This window comes from Felis catus, chromosome C1 (assembly GCF_018350175.1).
Source record: "Felis catus isolate Fca126 chromosome C1, F.catus_Fca126_mat1.0, whole genome shotgun sequence".
Classification (NCBI taxonomy): Eukaryota; Metazoa; Chordata; class Mammalia; order Carnivora; family Felidae; genus Felis; species Felis catus.
In genome coordinates, this window is record NC_058375.1 from 51,888,393 (window position 1) to 51,903,310 (window position 14,918).

The window sequence follows — 14,918 nt, forward strand, 5'->3', positions numbered from 1 at the left end:
AGAGGTACTACTTCTAATGACCCCCACAGTACAGCACATAAGAATGAGATGACAGGAGAGAAGGAAATCAGATAGGTTATGTTTCAGAAAGAAATGCAAAAGGCAGGCCCCTGAAACATGTACCATCTAGGTGAAATAAGTTTATCAGTGCTTGTTTATAAAGATGTGCCCTCTTCTACTTTTCTAAATTTTCCAGATTTTCTAGGGACACCATATTCTCGTTTTATAGTAGAAAAACAAACAATAACTATTTCAAAGGCATTCCACTAAAAAATAAACTTTCTAGGCCACACACTCTGATGGGGATTCAAACTATATCAGCTGCAGAACTAACAGAGGTCAAAGAGAGAATGGGCAAAACACGTAGAAGCATCTGGATAAATAATAATAGTAATAAAGAGTGCATGGCATTTTAGTAAGGTGACTATATCTGTTATGTTAAGAACTTTCATTAGAAGGAGAATATTAAATGGAATGATGAAGGAGAGGAACAGCTAAATGAATACCTTGAATCAGTATTTATTGGAGAAGACAATGGGGAAATTCCTGTTCCAAGGACACATTTTATGGCAAAGCAGAGAATGGCCCTGACAGAGATTCTTCAGTCTCTGAGGAGAAGATATGGAGCAACTTGAGGGACTCTGTGCAGTAAATCACCAGGACCAGATGGTATTCATCCATGGGTTCTGAATGAGATAAAGTGGGAAATCATGAGTTCAGTGACAAGGATATATAATAGATACTTAAAAACAGCCAATATCCCTGAAGAATGTGAAGTCATTAATATGGTACCACATATGTGTGGTGTGGTGTGGTGTGTGTGTGTGTGTGTGTGTGTGTGTGTGTGCGCGCACGTGTACACTCATGCGCACTTCTTGTATGTTCTGGGGCCTTTGTGGGGAGGCAGGGATGAGGGAAATTTTCCATTTTTTAAGAACCAAAAAATATTTCTTGATAAAACAAAGGATAGAGGAATTTTAAGTGGTGAAAAGAGTGTCAAAAGATAAGAGACCAAATTAAAAGATGCTTAATAACATTTAAGAAGTTAAGCAGTTATTTTCCAGGTATTCTGGGAGATGCTAGGGATATGAAGATGTAGAAACATGCCTTTTGTCTAAAAAGAAGGCTTACAGCCTCATGACTTTAGTTATTTTCATGGTCCTGCTATTGGCTTTGGATGGCAATTGGCAATGTAGCATCTTCAAACACTACTAGAAGATACAAGAAATACCTGGTAACTTTTTTCTCCCTTACAAAACTGTACTGTTGGGTTGTTTGGCAAGATCTGGGGGCCGAAAATGCACAGATAGATTTTTATCTCCCTCTCATAGGATCCAATTTCTGGATCCTAAGAATTATCTAGTAATAATAATAGAGTAGCTAAAATGTATGGAGTGCTTACTATGTGCCAGGATCTTGCTCAGTTATTTATCTATTATTTAATTCTCTTAACAGTTTTAGGTAGACCTAAAATCTTAATCTTTGCAATCTAATTCCAAAGTTCAAGCTTTTAGTCATTACTCTGTACTGTCTCTCTATTATGTTTTATTTATAAAAGTGAGTCAAAACAACTCTTGCCCCGTTACATATGATTCTTTTCTCTTGCATTGAAAGAATGATGGTCTCAAATGCCCTAAGTGATTTCATGGCCCACCAATAGGTCACAGTCTATAGTTTGTTTAGGGAAATAGAAGTAAATTAGTAAAAAGCCACATAGTCCTTGACTTTGAAGAATTGTAAAGCTAATTTAAAGCCCTAGTATTAAAATCTCAATACATTAAAAGAGGCGAATCAGACCACTTTTAAATTGTCTTGTACCATTTCAAGATGCTTTCAACATGTTTCTTTCACTCACTCTCTCATGTTTTTCCCTAAGTACAATGTTGAATCAAATCTTCCAGCTGCTTTCATTGGGTACAGTCCCAACAGCTAAAAAGTTATTATTTATATTGATCTGAAATCTGACCAACAGAAACATATACCCACTGATCCTAGTTCTACCCTTTGGAGACACACAGAATATTCAAGTAATTCTTCTACCCAACATCCTTCAAATATTTGGAATGCATTCATGTTCCTCCTGGGTGTTTTCCTCTTTAAAATAAACATTTCTAGATCTTTCAAACATGTGTGAATAAAGACATAAAATCCAACCCAAACTGGTATAAGCAAAAAGATACTTCCATCACTCATATAGTAAAAAAGGCCAAGAATTGTTCTAGCTTGTGGCATGGCTTGCTTTGGGGCCAAAGTAACATCATTAGGATAGATTTTCTATCTCTCTCAGTATTGCCCTCCTCCACAGTGGTTCCAGTCCCCCTTATAATATAGCTGAGGAGCCCCAGACCTTGTATCTTCTCATGCATAAAGTCCCTCAGAAACTTCTTCCTAGAAGGTTCAGCAAAACTTCTCTTCCATCTCACTGGCTCTGATTGGGTCATGTGGCGGCCAAACCTATTACTATTGCCAATGGCGTTAAATGCTTTGATTAGCAAAGCTTAAGTCACATACCTACCTCTGAAGACATATGGACGAAGACAGTACAGGGGTGGTCTCCAACAGGGAGATTTCACGGGTGGAGTATTTGTTAAGTAGAGGTTGGGTAATAAAAAGACAGTAGTTGTCCATTAGACACTCTTGCTCATATTTCATAGTTCCAAACCACTTCATCAAAGTGGCCTACCAAAACCAAGATAAGACACATCACTTAGCCCTTGGAACTTGTCACATGTTGTGGGGAGAGGGACTGGGGCTGGGCCAGAATGCCACAGTATGTCTACCATACACCAAAAGGATGCCCCAATGGGTTAAGTAACTCCTACTTAACATAACTGTAATCTCCTCTGTGTAACTTTTCCTGTATTCTGCAAGCAGAATTAGTTACTCCATTCACAGAGCTCTTTAGGTACTTCTACTATATTGTAGTCATCTGTGTTGTAAGCTTACGTTCTTCCTGATTGTGGGTTCTTTGAAGATAAGGATTTCTAAATACATTCCTGTATCCCTCACACCCCCCAAAAAATGCCTGTAAGGGAGGCATACAATGCCTGCTATTTGAATGAATTATTCTAAGATCAGGGAAGAATACACCCCAAAGCAACTCTGTAAGTGTGAGATCAACCTGTGTCTTTCTCAGTCTGTGTGGGTTTCAGCATTCACATCCACCAAATCACCAGGGAAAAAAAGTTTCAAATTCCCTGACACACTGGGGCATGGGTGGTAACAAAGCAAAGTTGAGTATTAAGCATAGATGGTCCAGGAAGTTGGAGAATTAATTATCAGACAGACAGAAAAGCAGTTGAAGACAGTGATTACAGAGTTAGACAACTAAAAAAAAAAAAAAAAAGAGTCACAAATGGTAGAGATTTCAGTCAGTGGGAACTTAATTGCTTATAGAGTTAGTAGGAACTGAGCTAAGTACCAATTCTGTTTACTCTGCTCCTTTTTAAACTGCTAGAGGTGTCAAGAAAGGAAAGCGTGTAGGTATAAGTCTGGAGAAAACTGGACTTCACTATGGCCAGTGCAAGATCTGATTTCCAAACTTCAACTGAGGTGGGAAGAAGAGACTGAGCAATAGGTATTTACTAAGCACCCTGTGCTAGATACTAGGGCTACAGTGATAAAGAACATATATCAGTCCCCCATCACTGGACTCATGTGCTATTGGCCAGAGCTGTGAGAATTATTTTAACCTATCTCATGTATGTAAGACTGAGGCAATACTTACAAAATGCCTTAAGCTCCTCAGATAAAAAAAAAGAAAAAAGAAAAAAAAAGTTGTATAAATGAAGACACACTTAACTGAGAAAATTGCTGTGTATATTAATCTTTCAAGGCACTAATGTTATGCTAGCAGGATACAGATGATAGCAATGTTATTCCTGTGCCTCAACTAGGATGTCAAGCCAGAAAAGCAAACACGAAAACAAAAGCTAACCTTAAACCGAGACCCATGCCTGTAACAATGTTGCTGTATGCCCACAGGTCAGTCATCTGCCCATAGGAATGAAATCAAAGCCATGCCCCTTCCTGATGTTGCAGGGATACGAGAGAGCAAAGAATGATGTTGATGCTTTTCTTTCTGCCTCTTAAAGACAATCATTATTCCTGAGATGACAATTTGTAAGCTCAACCTAATTATGGCCAAATTGATTAAGAGATGCATAATGCAAGGATTAGCATTAAGGCAAATGCTGCTTAACTTAGCCACCAAGGCTTCAGGAGGAAATAGCTGTGTTATTCAGGAAGTTGTCTGGAATAAAAGAGCAATTTTTGCCAGTAAAATCCAGCCTTGGTAAATTATTTAGCATCATTGTTTTTCTTTTCCATTTTTTGTTTCAATTTTTAAAATGTTTTATTTATTTACTTTTTTTTGAGAGAGAGAGAGCATAAGTGGGGAGAGGCAGGAAGAAAGGGGGACAGAGGATCCCAAGCGGGCTCTTGTGCTGACAGGTTGACAGCAGAGAGCCCAATGTGGGGCTCCAACTCATGAACCACAAGATCATGACCTGAGCCGAAGTTGGACACTCAACCGACTAAGCCACCTAGGTGCCCCTAGCATCATATTTTTTTATTTTAACTCCCAAACTGTAAAGTTCCTGGGATCAAATGTTACAAAGATGTGGCTCCTGTGTCTATGAGGAAGGCAGCAGCCTTGTAGACATCAGAGATAGTTCTGGGCTTCTTAACAAGGAAGCTGCCTGGATTCTCTTAGCCTCAGATGTCCTATCCACAAAATAGGGATGATCATCATTAACTTACAAGGGTCATGGTGAGGAATAACAGAGCAACCATACATAAGTTTCTAGCACAGTATTTGGAACTAAAAGGTTTCCAATCAAGGTTTGTTCCTCTCCTTCCCTCCTTTGTCTTCTAGTACTTTTTATAAATGTTTCAGAGCTGCATTTTTTTTAGCCACTAAACAGTTTAAGGCAAGTAAATTAAGTATTCATTTCTTTCAGAAAACAAGATTTTCTTCTTTTGTTATATTTCATGACCTATAAGTACCTTTACCAAAAAGATGGTAAGAAAAACCAAAAGCAAGGTGAGTATTTGTATGGGTCTCCATGTGAGTTAAAAAGTCATTCTTTTATAGGAGGTCAGTGAGGGGTCAGGGAGGAAGATGGGGGGAGACAAAAATCTGGGGTATGTACTATGTGATAGACAATCTGTATATTATACACATCACCTCATTTAAGGTACTTTCTTACCTTAGCATCTTGGTACTTTCATATTATCAAATCTCAGCTCTGGTCCTTACTAGCTGTGTGACCTTGGGCAAGTTACTGGAGTTTTCTGTGCCTTAGCTACAATATCAGGAAAATAATAGCACTGACCTCACAGGATTGTTAGATAAGTTAATGCATGTAAAACCTTTAGAACAGTGCCTGGCACATAGTTCAATAAATGTTAGTGGTTGTCCACAATCATAGTAAGAATGAGAGTAACAATAATATTTAAAAGCCATTAACATTAAGGGTAGCACATAGTAGATGCTCAGTAAGTGTTTCTTGTTATTACTTAGATAATAAAAGTAAAATATGAGTTTAAAAAGTATTCTCTTTCATCAAGTTTATTTCATATAGGAGCCGCTTCTATGTCAAGTAGAATATATGAACATCCACTCTGACTTTATTTTATAGATTATTGAATCAGAAGGTAACAAATTTCTTGCTCCCTTTATACTAAATCTCTTTCAGAGTCCATAGTGAGTTGGATAAATGCTCTGATATCAGGCCATTAGGCAGAATTTCTAAGGATAGCAATTCCTCAGTTCCTTCTTCGCCCTTATTCCATATACTGTCATAAAACACCACGTCAATGCCTAACCGCCTCTGGGCATGGTAGGGGGCTGGAGGGGCGGTTCTTCTCTTTATTTCTGACAAATCCAATCTTCTCTGTCCCTTTCCTACCTGTGCAGTTCTTTGCCTACTACACCTTCCAGTGCACACTAAGATTCAGCAAAATAAACAACTTATAAAACTCCACCCTCACCATGTTTTCTCTGAGGTTTCACTTACTTTGCTTTGGCTTCTCTCTGTGCCTGAACTAATATATCCTATATCCTAGCCCATAGGAGACATTCAATACATGTTTGCTGGCTGAACAAAGGACTTTCAACTGCAAAAGAATCTACATACCAAAAAAACATCAAATGCTATTCAGACTTGGGCTCACTGCAAATATGTGCTCTTTAATCATTTCTTGCGTATAGCCTCAATTAGAGAAGAAGAAACATGTTTCTTAAATAAATTTTAATATATGACAGCAGAAATAGTTCAAGGTAAATAGATACATATAAATAGATACAAAACAGCAGATCTCATGGCATTGATAATGTGAGAGGAATAGCATCGTCTGGATATTTAGAAAAGGTTGAACACAGAGGCTTGATGCAAAATGGACTTTTACACTATCCTATGAGTAACTTATCTAGCAGAATGCTTACCCTTCCAAGTGCTGTGAGGAATACAAAATACACATCAGATTTGTTTTTTGTCCTCAAAGGGCTTATAATGCAGTTGTGTAAAGAAAAAGATACATGAGTGGGTTCAGAATATTTCAAGCTAAACTGCTGGTACTGAGAAATGAATGATTAGTTTGAGGTAGAATTAAAAAGTACATAATAAAAAGTTGGAATTCTCAAAGTACAAAAATACTGTAAAATTCACTTGAACCAGGTTAATAACTTTCCCCCCAAATTTATAATTTTATACATATTTCATGCAGGCTGTAGAATAATTTAGCTATGCTATACTATATCCTATATTCTTATGAATACTATTAAAAATACATATTCACATGAGTTACAAAGTTGTAACTCAAAATTTCAACACCTATGGCTTTAAAAAAAAGTACGGAATTTTAAAGCGGATTCTAATCATTTTTGAACTCAAAACCAACTTCTCTATTTCCTTTTCCAGAAAGTTAAGGAAAACCTAAAACATTAAGAACATGATTAATGGTTTGGGGCACCTGGGTGGCTCAGTCGGTTAAGCATCTGACTTCGGCTCAGGTCATGATCTCGCATTTCATGAGTTTGAGCCCTGTGCGGGGCTCTGTGCTGACAGCTCAGAGCCTGGAGCCTGCATCCGATTCTGTGTCTCCTTCTCTCTGCCCCTTTCCTGCTTGTTCTCTCTCTCTCTCTCTCTCTCTCTCTCTCTCTCTCTCTGTCTGTCTCTCTCTCTCTCTCTCTCTGTCTCTCTCTCTCTCTGTCTCTCTCAAAAATAAATATTTCAAAAGTTAAAATAAATAAAATTAAAATATGGTGAATGTTTTAGTTCTTTATTCACCTGGTTTGTAGATTATCCAGCTTTCTTCCTTCCTAATGGAGAGCTGCCTGACTTTGAAGCCTTTTTTGCTTGTTAGTTATGTGCTCAGCAGCTATTGCTGCTGCTGCTATTGTTATTATTACTTTTACTATTACTACTCTGGCTTCCACTGCTGTTACTACTATTACTGCAGCTGCTACTATTTGTTCATTGATGACTAGCACTTGCCCCCCCGCCCCATAGTGGACTGGCGACATAAATTAAAGGACGTGAAACTTACTCTAGACCAGGGGTTCTTTAGAGCCCAAAGACTCATGAATATGTGAATCTGGGTGGAAAAAGTTTACGTCATTTTCACTAACCTCGAACTGAAATTCTAAATGTAAGCAATAAACCACAATAATATTAACAGTACCTTAGCCTTTGTCACCAGTAGAAATCACAGATATTTTCATATCACTTCATAGTTGTTGCAGAAATATCATTTATGCTCATCAATACTTTTCACGACTACCACTTGTTATTTAATCCACGAATAAAAAAGCATATATATTGCTATAAGTTCAAGTTTAAAAATGTTTTGATATTGCATAGTTACTTATATTTTATATTATTATTTATATATTGCATATATAATATATAATTGACTTTCTTTATAATCTTATGTATTTTGTTTTGTTCATTTAAAAACATGCTGAGAAAGATTCTGTAGCCTTCGCCAGACTGCCAAAGGGGTCCATAGCTCAAAATAGACTAGGAACCCTTGCCCTAGCCATTCCCTCACAAAACTTTTATTCATGCTGTTCTCTCTGCCTCAAGCACCCCTCCCTCCTTTGCCTACTGATTCATCCCTCAGCTGAAATTTGCCCTCTATGAAACCTTCCTCTCCCTCCCCCTATTCAAAACAAATTGCTACACTGACTTCCTAAGTTTGTACCTCTATTTTCCTAGCTATATGATCTTGGACAAGTAATAAAACTTTCTCAGATTTATTTTTCTCACTTGTAAAATGGAAATAATAGTAGTATACGTAACACTAAGAATGGCTGTGAAGATTAAGCAAGATTATGCATATTAAATGTCTAGAGTGGCAATTTTCAAAGTTTCTGTTTTCAAGACCCTTTTATTCTCTCAAAAATTTCTAAGAACTCCAAAGAGATTTTGTTTATATGGGTTGTATCTATAGATATTTATGATACTCAAAGTAAAACTGAGAATGTTTACATATTTCTTTATTAATCAATTTAAAATAAAAATAGTAAACCTTGTTACCTGTTACATAAATTATATGTTAACATAAATAATACATTTTTTACAGAAAAAAACTGTTTCCCCTCAAAATAGTAAAAAGAGTAATGATTGTTTTCCATTTACATAAATCTCTTTAATGTCTGGCTTTAATGACTATTGTTTTATGTTGGTTTTGATTTAAAAATATAAAAAAATCTGGCCTCACATAGCCATGTAGTTTGAGAAGAGAGGAATATTTTTTTAAATTTTTTTTAACGTTTATTCATTTTTGAGAGACAGAGAGAGACAGAGCATTAGCAGAGAAGGGGCAGAGAGAGGGAGACACAGAATCCGAAGCAGGCTCCAGGCTCTGAGCTGTCAGCACAGAGCCTGATGTGAGGCTCAAACTCACGAACTGCGAGATAATGACCTGAGCCGAAGTTGGATGCTCAACCTACTGAGCTACCCAGGTGCCCTGAGAATAGAGGAATATTTTAAATGTTTACTTATTTATTTTGAGAGAGAGAGAGAATAAGCATGAACAGGGGAGGCAGAGAGAGAGGAAGACAGAGAATCCCAAGCAGGTTCCATGCTGGCAGTGCTGAGCCAAAATCTGGGCTTGAACTCAGAAACTGTGAGATCATGACCTGAGCTGAAATCAAGAGTTGGACCCTTAACTGACTGAGCCATCCAGGCTCCCCATAGGAGTATTTTAATAGTCGTTTCCAGTAACTGTGGTTATTTTTCTTGTATACTCTACCAATTTGACAAGCAGTCATTAGATTGGTTGAGATATAGAATCTGAAATGATATCAATAAACTTTCATATACTGTTGCATTACAATACACTGGTCTATCTTGCATACTGAATGGATATTTTATTCACATGATTTTATAACATCATGCACTGGTCATTTGCAAAGCATTGGTTCACTAGGTTATGCAGACCTTCAAAATATTTGACACATTTCACCACACAATAAGAAAAAAAATCATATTCGTTAATAGCACTATAATCTCACTGGAAAAGTCTTTTGATTTTGGGAAACTGACAAGTTCACAGTGCTGAACACAAATCTTCCAAAATTCTAATTTTCACATGAAAGTTCAAATTTTATCATGGGCAACAAATACTGTCAGTTGTTTTTCCTTGAAGTGACAGGCTCACTTCATTCATTTTTTTAAATGTCTGCCAAATACCCATGTTTGAATAAATTGTTTGCCTGTCAGTTATTCTTTCAAGTAAAAATGGTGTTCATGAAAATAGGTGGCTATACCCTTGCACGAGTATTTTTCCAAGACAACCATCATGCTTCGATGTGTATCAGAAATGCTTTATATATATTTTCCATTTTGTCACATTGAATATTGAGTAGGTACGTATCAAGAATCTAGATTTAATAAAATTAATAATTTTTATTGCATCATCTAGGCATTTTTAAGTGAAATTGGCATTGTTTTTCCAAGACAATAATAAATATAATAATACATTAGTGGCAGATTTTGATGCCACTATTTTGATTCATGTTAAGGCACCAACAGTTTTACCATCGCTGGTTTTACACTATCAGTACAAATGCTAATACGGTAAAAAAAAAAAAAAAAAGGAAGGAAAAGAAAGAAAGAAAAGAAAAAGAGAAAGAAAGAAAGAAAGGAAGAAAGAAAGAAAGGAAGGAAGGAAGGAAGGAAGGAAGGAAGGAAGGAAGGAAGGAAGGAAGGAAGGAAGGAAGGAAGAAAGAAAGAAAGAAAGAAAGAAAGGAAAAAGTAAATAATGTCTTATTATTATTATGAAAATTGTTTTGACTTTGTATCCTCCTTAAAAATCCTCAGGGATCCCAAGAAACCATCAGCTACACTTCGAAAGCTTCTTATCTACAGCACAGTATGTGTTTCATAAATGTTAACTATTGTTATGTTGAGCTACAGGGACTATATTTTTCTAATTAAAACTTCGGATTATAATATCTCACATGATATACACGTGAATAGGTACAGAAATGGAGATTGGCCCCCCATATCATTTTTATTCTTTTTCCATTTTGCCTCATACTATTGTTAGATTGTACCCAGCATCCAGACAGTAAGGCCCCAAGGACAGCAGTAAGACTTTACCTAGGACTGCCATTCAGCTTTACCCACTACCAGCTTTATACAGAGCAAGTGCCTAATAAAATACTTGTTCAATAAATGATGAATGAAAAAATGAACAAATACAAATCAGTCCATTCTAGGCTTGTCAACAACTTTGGTGGAAGGACAGAGGTTGAATTGGTAGATGGTTATTTTTGTTTGTGTCCTTTTAAGGTAGGCATTTAACTATAGTACCTTTGTTTAGAAAATAAAATTTGTATCACAATCAACCAATGTTATCTTTTATAAATAACATCATATTTATAACATTAAATAACATTAACTCCTTTCCTTATTAAAAAGATAACACATATTAATTGCAGAAAATACAGACCAAAAAAAAAAAAAAAGAAAGAAAGAAAAGAAATTAGTAGGAATTCTACCATCTTGAAATACATTTTTTGAAATTTTGGTATCTTTATTTTTTTTTCTATGCAGCACATAATTTTTTACCTACTGTTTCGTTACCTCTTTTTTTCATCTAACACTGTACAGTGAATGTCCTATATTATCATATATCCTTCTCTAACATACTTTCCAATATGTACATATCATATATTATTTGGATGTGCTTCAGAAATAATTGGTTAAGCAGAGTTTTGTTCGGATTTTATTTTTTCCCACATTATTCCTTTCCCATCTCATCATTTAGCCAGAAAAACTATGAATCAGCAGTAATACAGAATGAAATGATAAGTAAGCTCAAAGTACCCACTGAGCATTTTTACCTTTCTGTCATTGTCACAAGCACCACGGCAATGAATAACACACCTATAACAGATATAGTCCTGAAAACAGAAAGAAATAAAAATTTAAAATACCCACAAATAAACTATTTTAAGATGTATCTAGAGAGAAATAAGCCTGGATCAGGTAGCCAAGAAGAAAGAATTCCCCTCTTGGGAAGTTGCACTGGAAAAGTGCTCAATGATGGGATATGTGGTAAACTGTTCAGATTGTCCATTGAAAAGTCAACCCAGAAACTGCATGAAATGAATGGGCAGAAATATAAAGACTAAAATAAGTAGGAGTCGAAGTACAAAGAAGTCTATTACTACATTGCTAAAAGGGACATTTAGGTAGAGGTCAAGGGCACACTATTCTAGATTCTGTTTCAGTTTTTTGAAAAATATATATATCAATCTTGAGCTTTTTCCTTAACTTCAAAGATAGCTAGTATAGTCAATTGAATATAAAAGAAACATCAAACTAAGAAGAACATTACCGAAGAGAGAAAGTCAATAAGCAACAGAGTGAGACTGTAAATAAGCGGGAGAGAAAATGGAACCTGATGTCCCCAGAGAAAACTATATCCATATATATTATGAAATAAACTATATTTCATATATTACATTATTATTTCATATATTATTTCATATATTATATAGTGTATTATGCACATTAAGAAAACTATATCTAGATTTTTTTTATCTGTGGAGAAATGGAAACCTAATTATTTGTAATAAATTATTTAGACAGATCCTTATTTCTAAGCCCTGTCTTCTGGGAGTTATCAATTTTAAACAACTTTTATGCAATTCAAAATGAAGTTATGGGGCACCTGGGTGGTTCAATTGGCTAAGCGTCCACTCTTGATCTCAGATCAGGTCTTGATCTCAGGATCGTGAGTTCAAACCCCACGTTGGGCTCCATGCTAGGCCTGAAGCTACTTTAAAAAAAAACGAAGTTTTTATAAGTAATTGAAAATGATAATAACACTTTCTATATAAAAGTATATATTTTATGTGACTTATTTCTACTAAATGAAGTGCATTTCATGACTTCATGGTCATGAGTTTTGACTTCACGGTCAAAACTTTTATAACCAGAGTCTTTAAGTGACTAAGGAACACTATGGACAGCGATCTTAAGCCCTATCACCACCCCTCACAATTTATTTGAATACTTCAATTGTGTCCCTCAGGTTTTCATAATGCAATAAAATCAGTATCTAGATGGTTTTTAAATGTCTTCTTTGAAAATTGTTTTATGCAAAATAAATTTGCTGAATTACATAAAAATATATATAACTATATTCTCTCTTTCTCTCTATATATATATATTTCCTATTTTCTAATCTATATAATAAATCAGAAGTCTGGAAACAGTAAGTACTTTCTAATTTTTAGTAAGGTTGAGGAGGTCATTTCCTTACTCAACATGGTTCAGTGGCTTAACTAAGATTCAGAGAGTTCCACATTCTATTTTCTCAGCTCTTTCCATAAAGTATTGAAAAAATTCCAACCTTCTCAGACTAGCATTCTACAACCTTAATTTACACTTAACTCATACTCTCCTGTTCCATTATTCCTCCAAGATCATTCATCCAACTAAATCTGTGCAATCCACCCAAGACAATCTCTTTACAAATCCTTAAACATACCTTCTAAATTTTCCAAGTTCTTGCCCATATAACTCCTCTGATGTTTGCCTTTCTTTCTACCATTAATTCCTTCAACCTAGATCAAAAGGAACTTGCCTCCTCCACCAGATGTTGCCTAAACCCACTCATTTTGATCATTCATATATCAGTTATTTTAAAGAACATAGCTTATTCACATCATTACTGACATATTGCTCTCAAATTGTTTTACTGAGGCTATCTTTATTCCTTGACTAGATTACAAGTTTCTTGGGGGCAAGCACCATGGCTTCTAATTTTTTTGTTTCAAGAAAATGGAAGATGGAAAGGAGAGACAAAAAAAGGGGGGGAGGAGGAAGAAAATAAAGGGGGAAATGGAGAAGAGAAAAAGAAAGAAGAAAAACAAAAGAAATCTGTGAGAGTCTATTTTCTAATATAGACAATGAATATAATGACATAGAGTTGCTCTATGAAAGTCAAATGAACATGAATAAGTCTCATTCTGATGAGCACTCAACTTAAAAATGACAATCTGACTCTTCCTCATCCTTGTTCCATGCTCTATTTTTTTTCTCATTCTCTTTTCTAATTGCTATTTCTAATTTTAAATCTAATGACCACTCTATTTAAAATTGCAACCCCCCTCCCTTATACTGCTTTACTTTTTCTTCTTTATACATGTATTTTATTAAGTTAACTTTTTTTAAAGATTTTATTTTTAAGTAATCTCTATGCCCAATGTGGTGCTCAAATTCTCCACCCTGAGATTAAGAGTGGCATGCTCTACTGTTGGAGCCAGCCAGACACCCCATCTTTTTTATATATCTATCACCTTTTAATATACTAAATCATTTACTTACTTATGTGTTTTATTACTGTCTCCCCATTCCTACCCAACTCCAAGTAATCTCCATGATGGAAGGAATCTTCCTCTGTTTTGTTCCCTTAATGTAACTCCAGTCCATGAAGCAGTATCTGATATAGAGTAGATAGGTACTCAGTAAACTCAGTGAATGAATAAAGCTTTCCACAAACGGCATAACTAGGCTCTGGAATTTTCACAAATACTCACAACAGAGTCACAGTGATCAATGGAAAAGCTGCTTCCTCATTAATGCTGCACACCAGCATTATCAACCACCTAAAAAATGGCTGAGTTAGATCCCAACTAGATTAAACACCAGGAAAAACTGACAGTATAAAGAGTCAAGCAGAACTTTACAGAGGATATGGCAAGTGTGGGCTTCACCACAGGCCCCCTGAGGAGCTAAGTGTTAACCAAATGAAATGGTGATAAGGGCTGACAGGTGGCCAATCTGGCTCAGAGGTCTTCACTACTCCCTCCCCACTCACAGTGAAAGCCACAAAATACCTATAAAAGGGGACTTGCTGTCTCAGGAAATCTCTTCAGGCAAGTCTCATATTTCTACTCCAGCTGGCTGAGTTGGTGTAAGCTCTCTGTTTCCAACCCAGTTGTCATCCCCTGCCCTGTGTCTTCTGATATGGCATCCAATCAGTAGGATTCTTTGATTTGCAAACTAATTGCCTTTGGGTCTCCTTTGGCTTTACCATAGTCCCTTGCTGGTCTAGGAGAAAAGTTTACAAGTTTCTAAAGGCATGGCTTGCAGACAGCCACTTTCAGAAAAAGTTTGAAAAACAAGTCTTGTCACAACCTCAGTAATTCCTCTCAGCGTACCCAGAACACTAGATTGAGTAAAGATGGGTTCAAATATAGGTTCTACCACCTCATAGTCAGCTGGCCCAAGAAAAACTTGATTCTCTGAACCTGTTTCCTATTCTTCAAAATAAGCAAACCTCCTTCACAAGGTTATTGTGTGCATATAGGCCTCTTTCCCCCATCTCTAGAGGTAGACAAATTTAACTTGACCTTTAAATGTTGGCTCTGTGTCATATACACTAACTCA

At 36.0% G+C, this 14,918-nt stretch overlaps 1 long non-coding RNA gene across 1 annotated transcript; it reads right to left on the reverse strand.

Moving 5' to 3' along the window:
- Positions 1-499: 499 nt before the first annotated feature.
- LOC123379644 lies at positions 500-13,608 on the reverse strand. Its single transcript, XR_006584358.1, has 2 exons — positions 11,360-13,608; positions 500-686 (listed from the first exon to the last, which is right to left on the reverse strand). It is a non-coding gene; the product is annotated as an uncharacterized LOC123379644 (long non-coding RNA).
- Between the last annotated feature and the right edge of the window lie 1,310 nt (positions 13,609-14,918).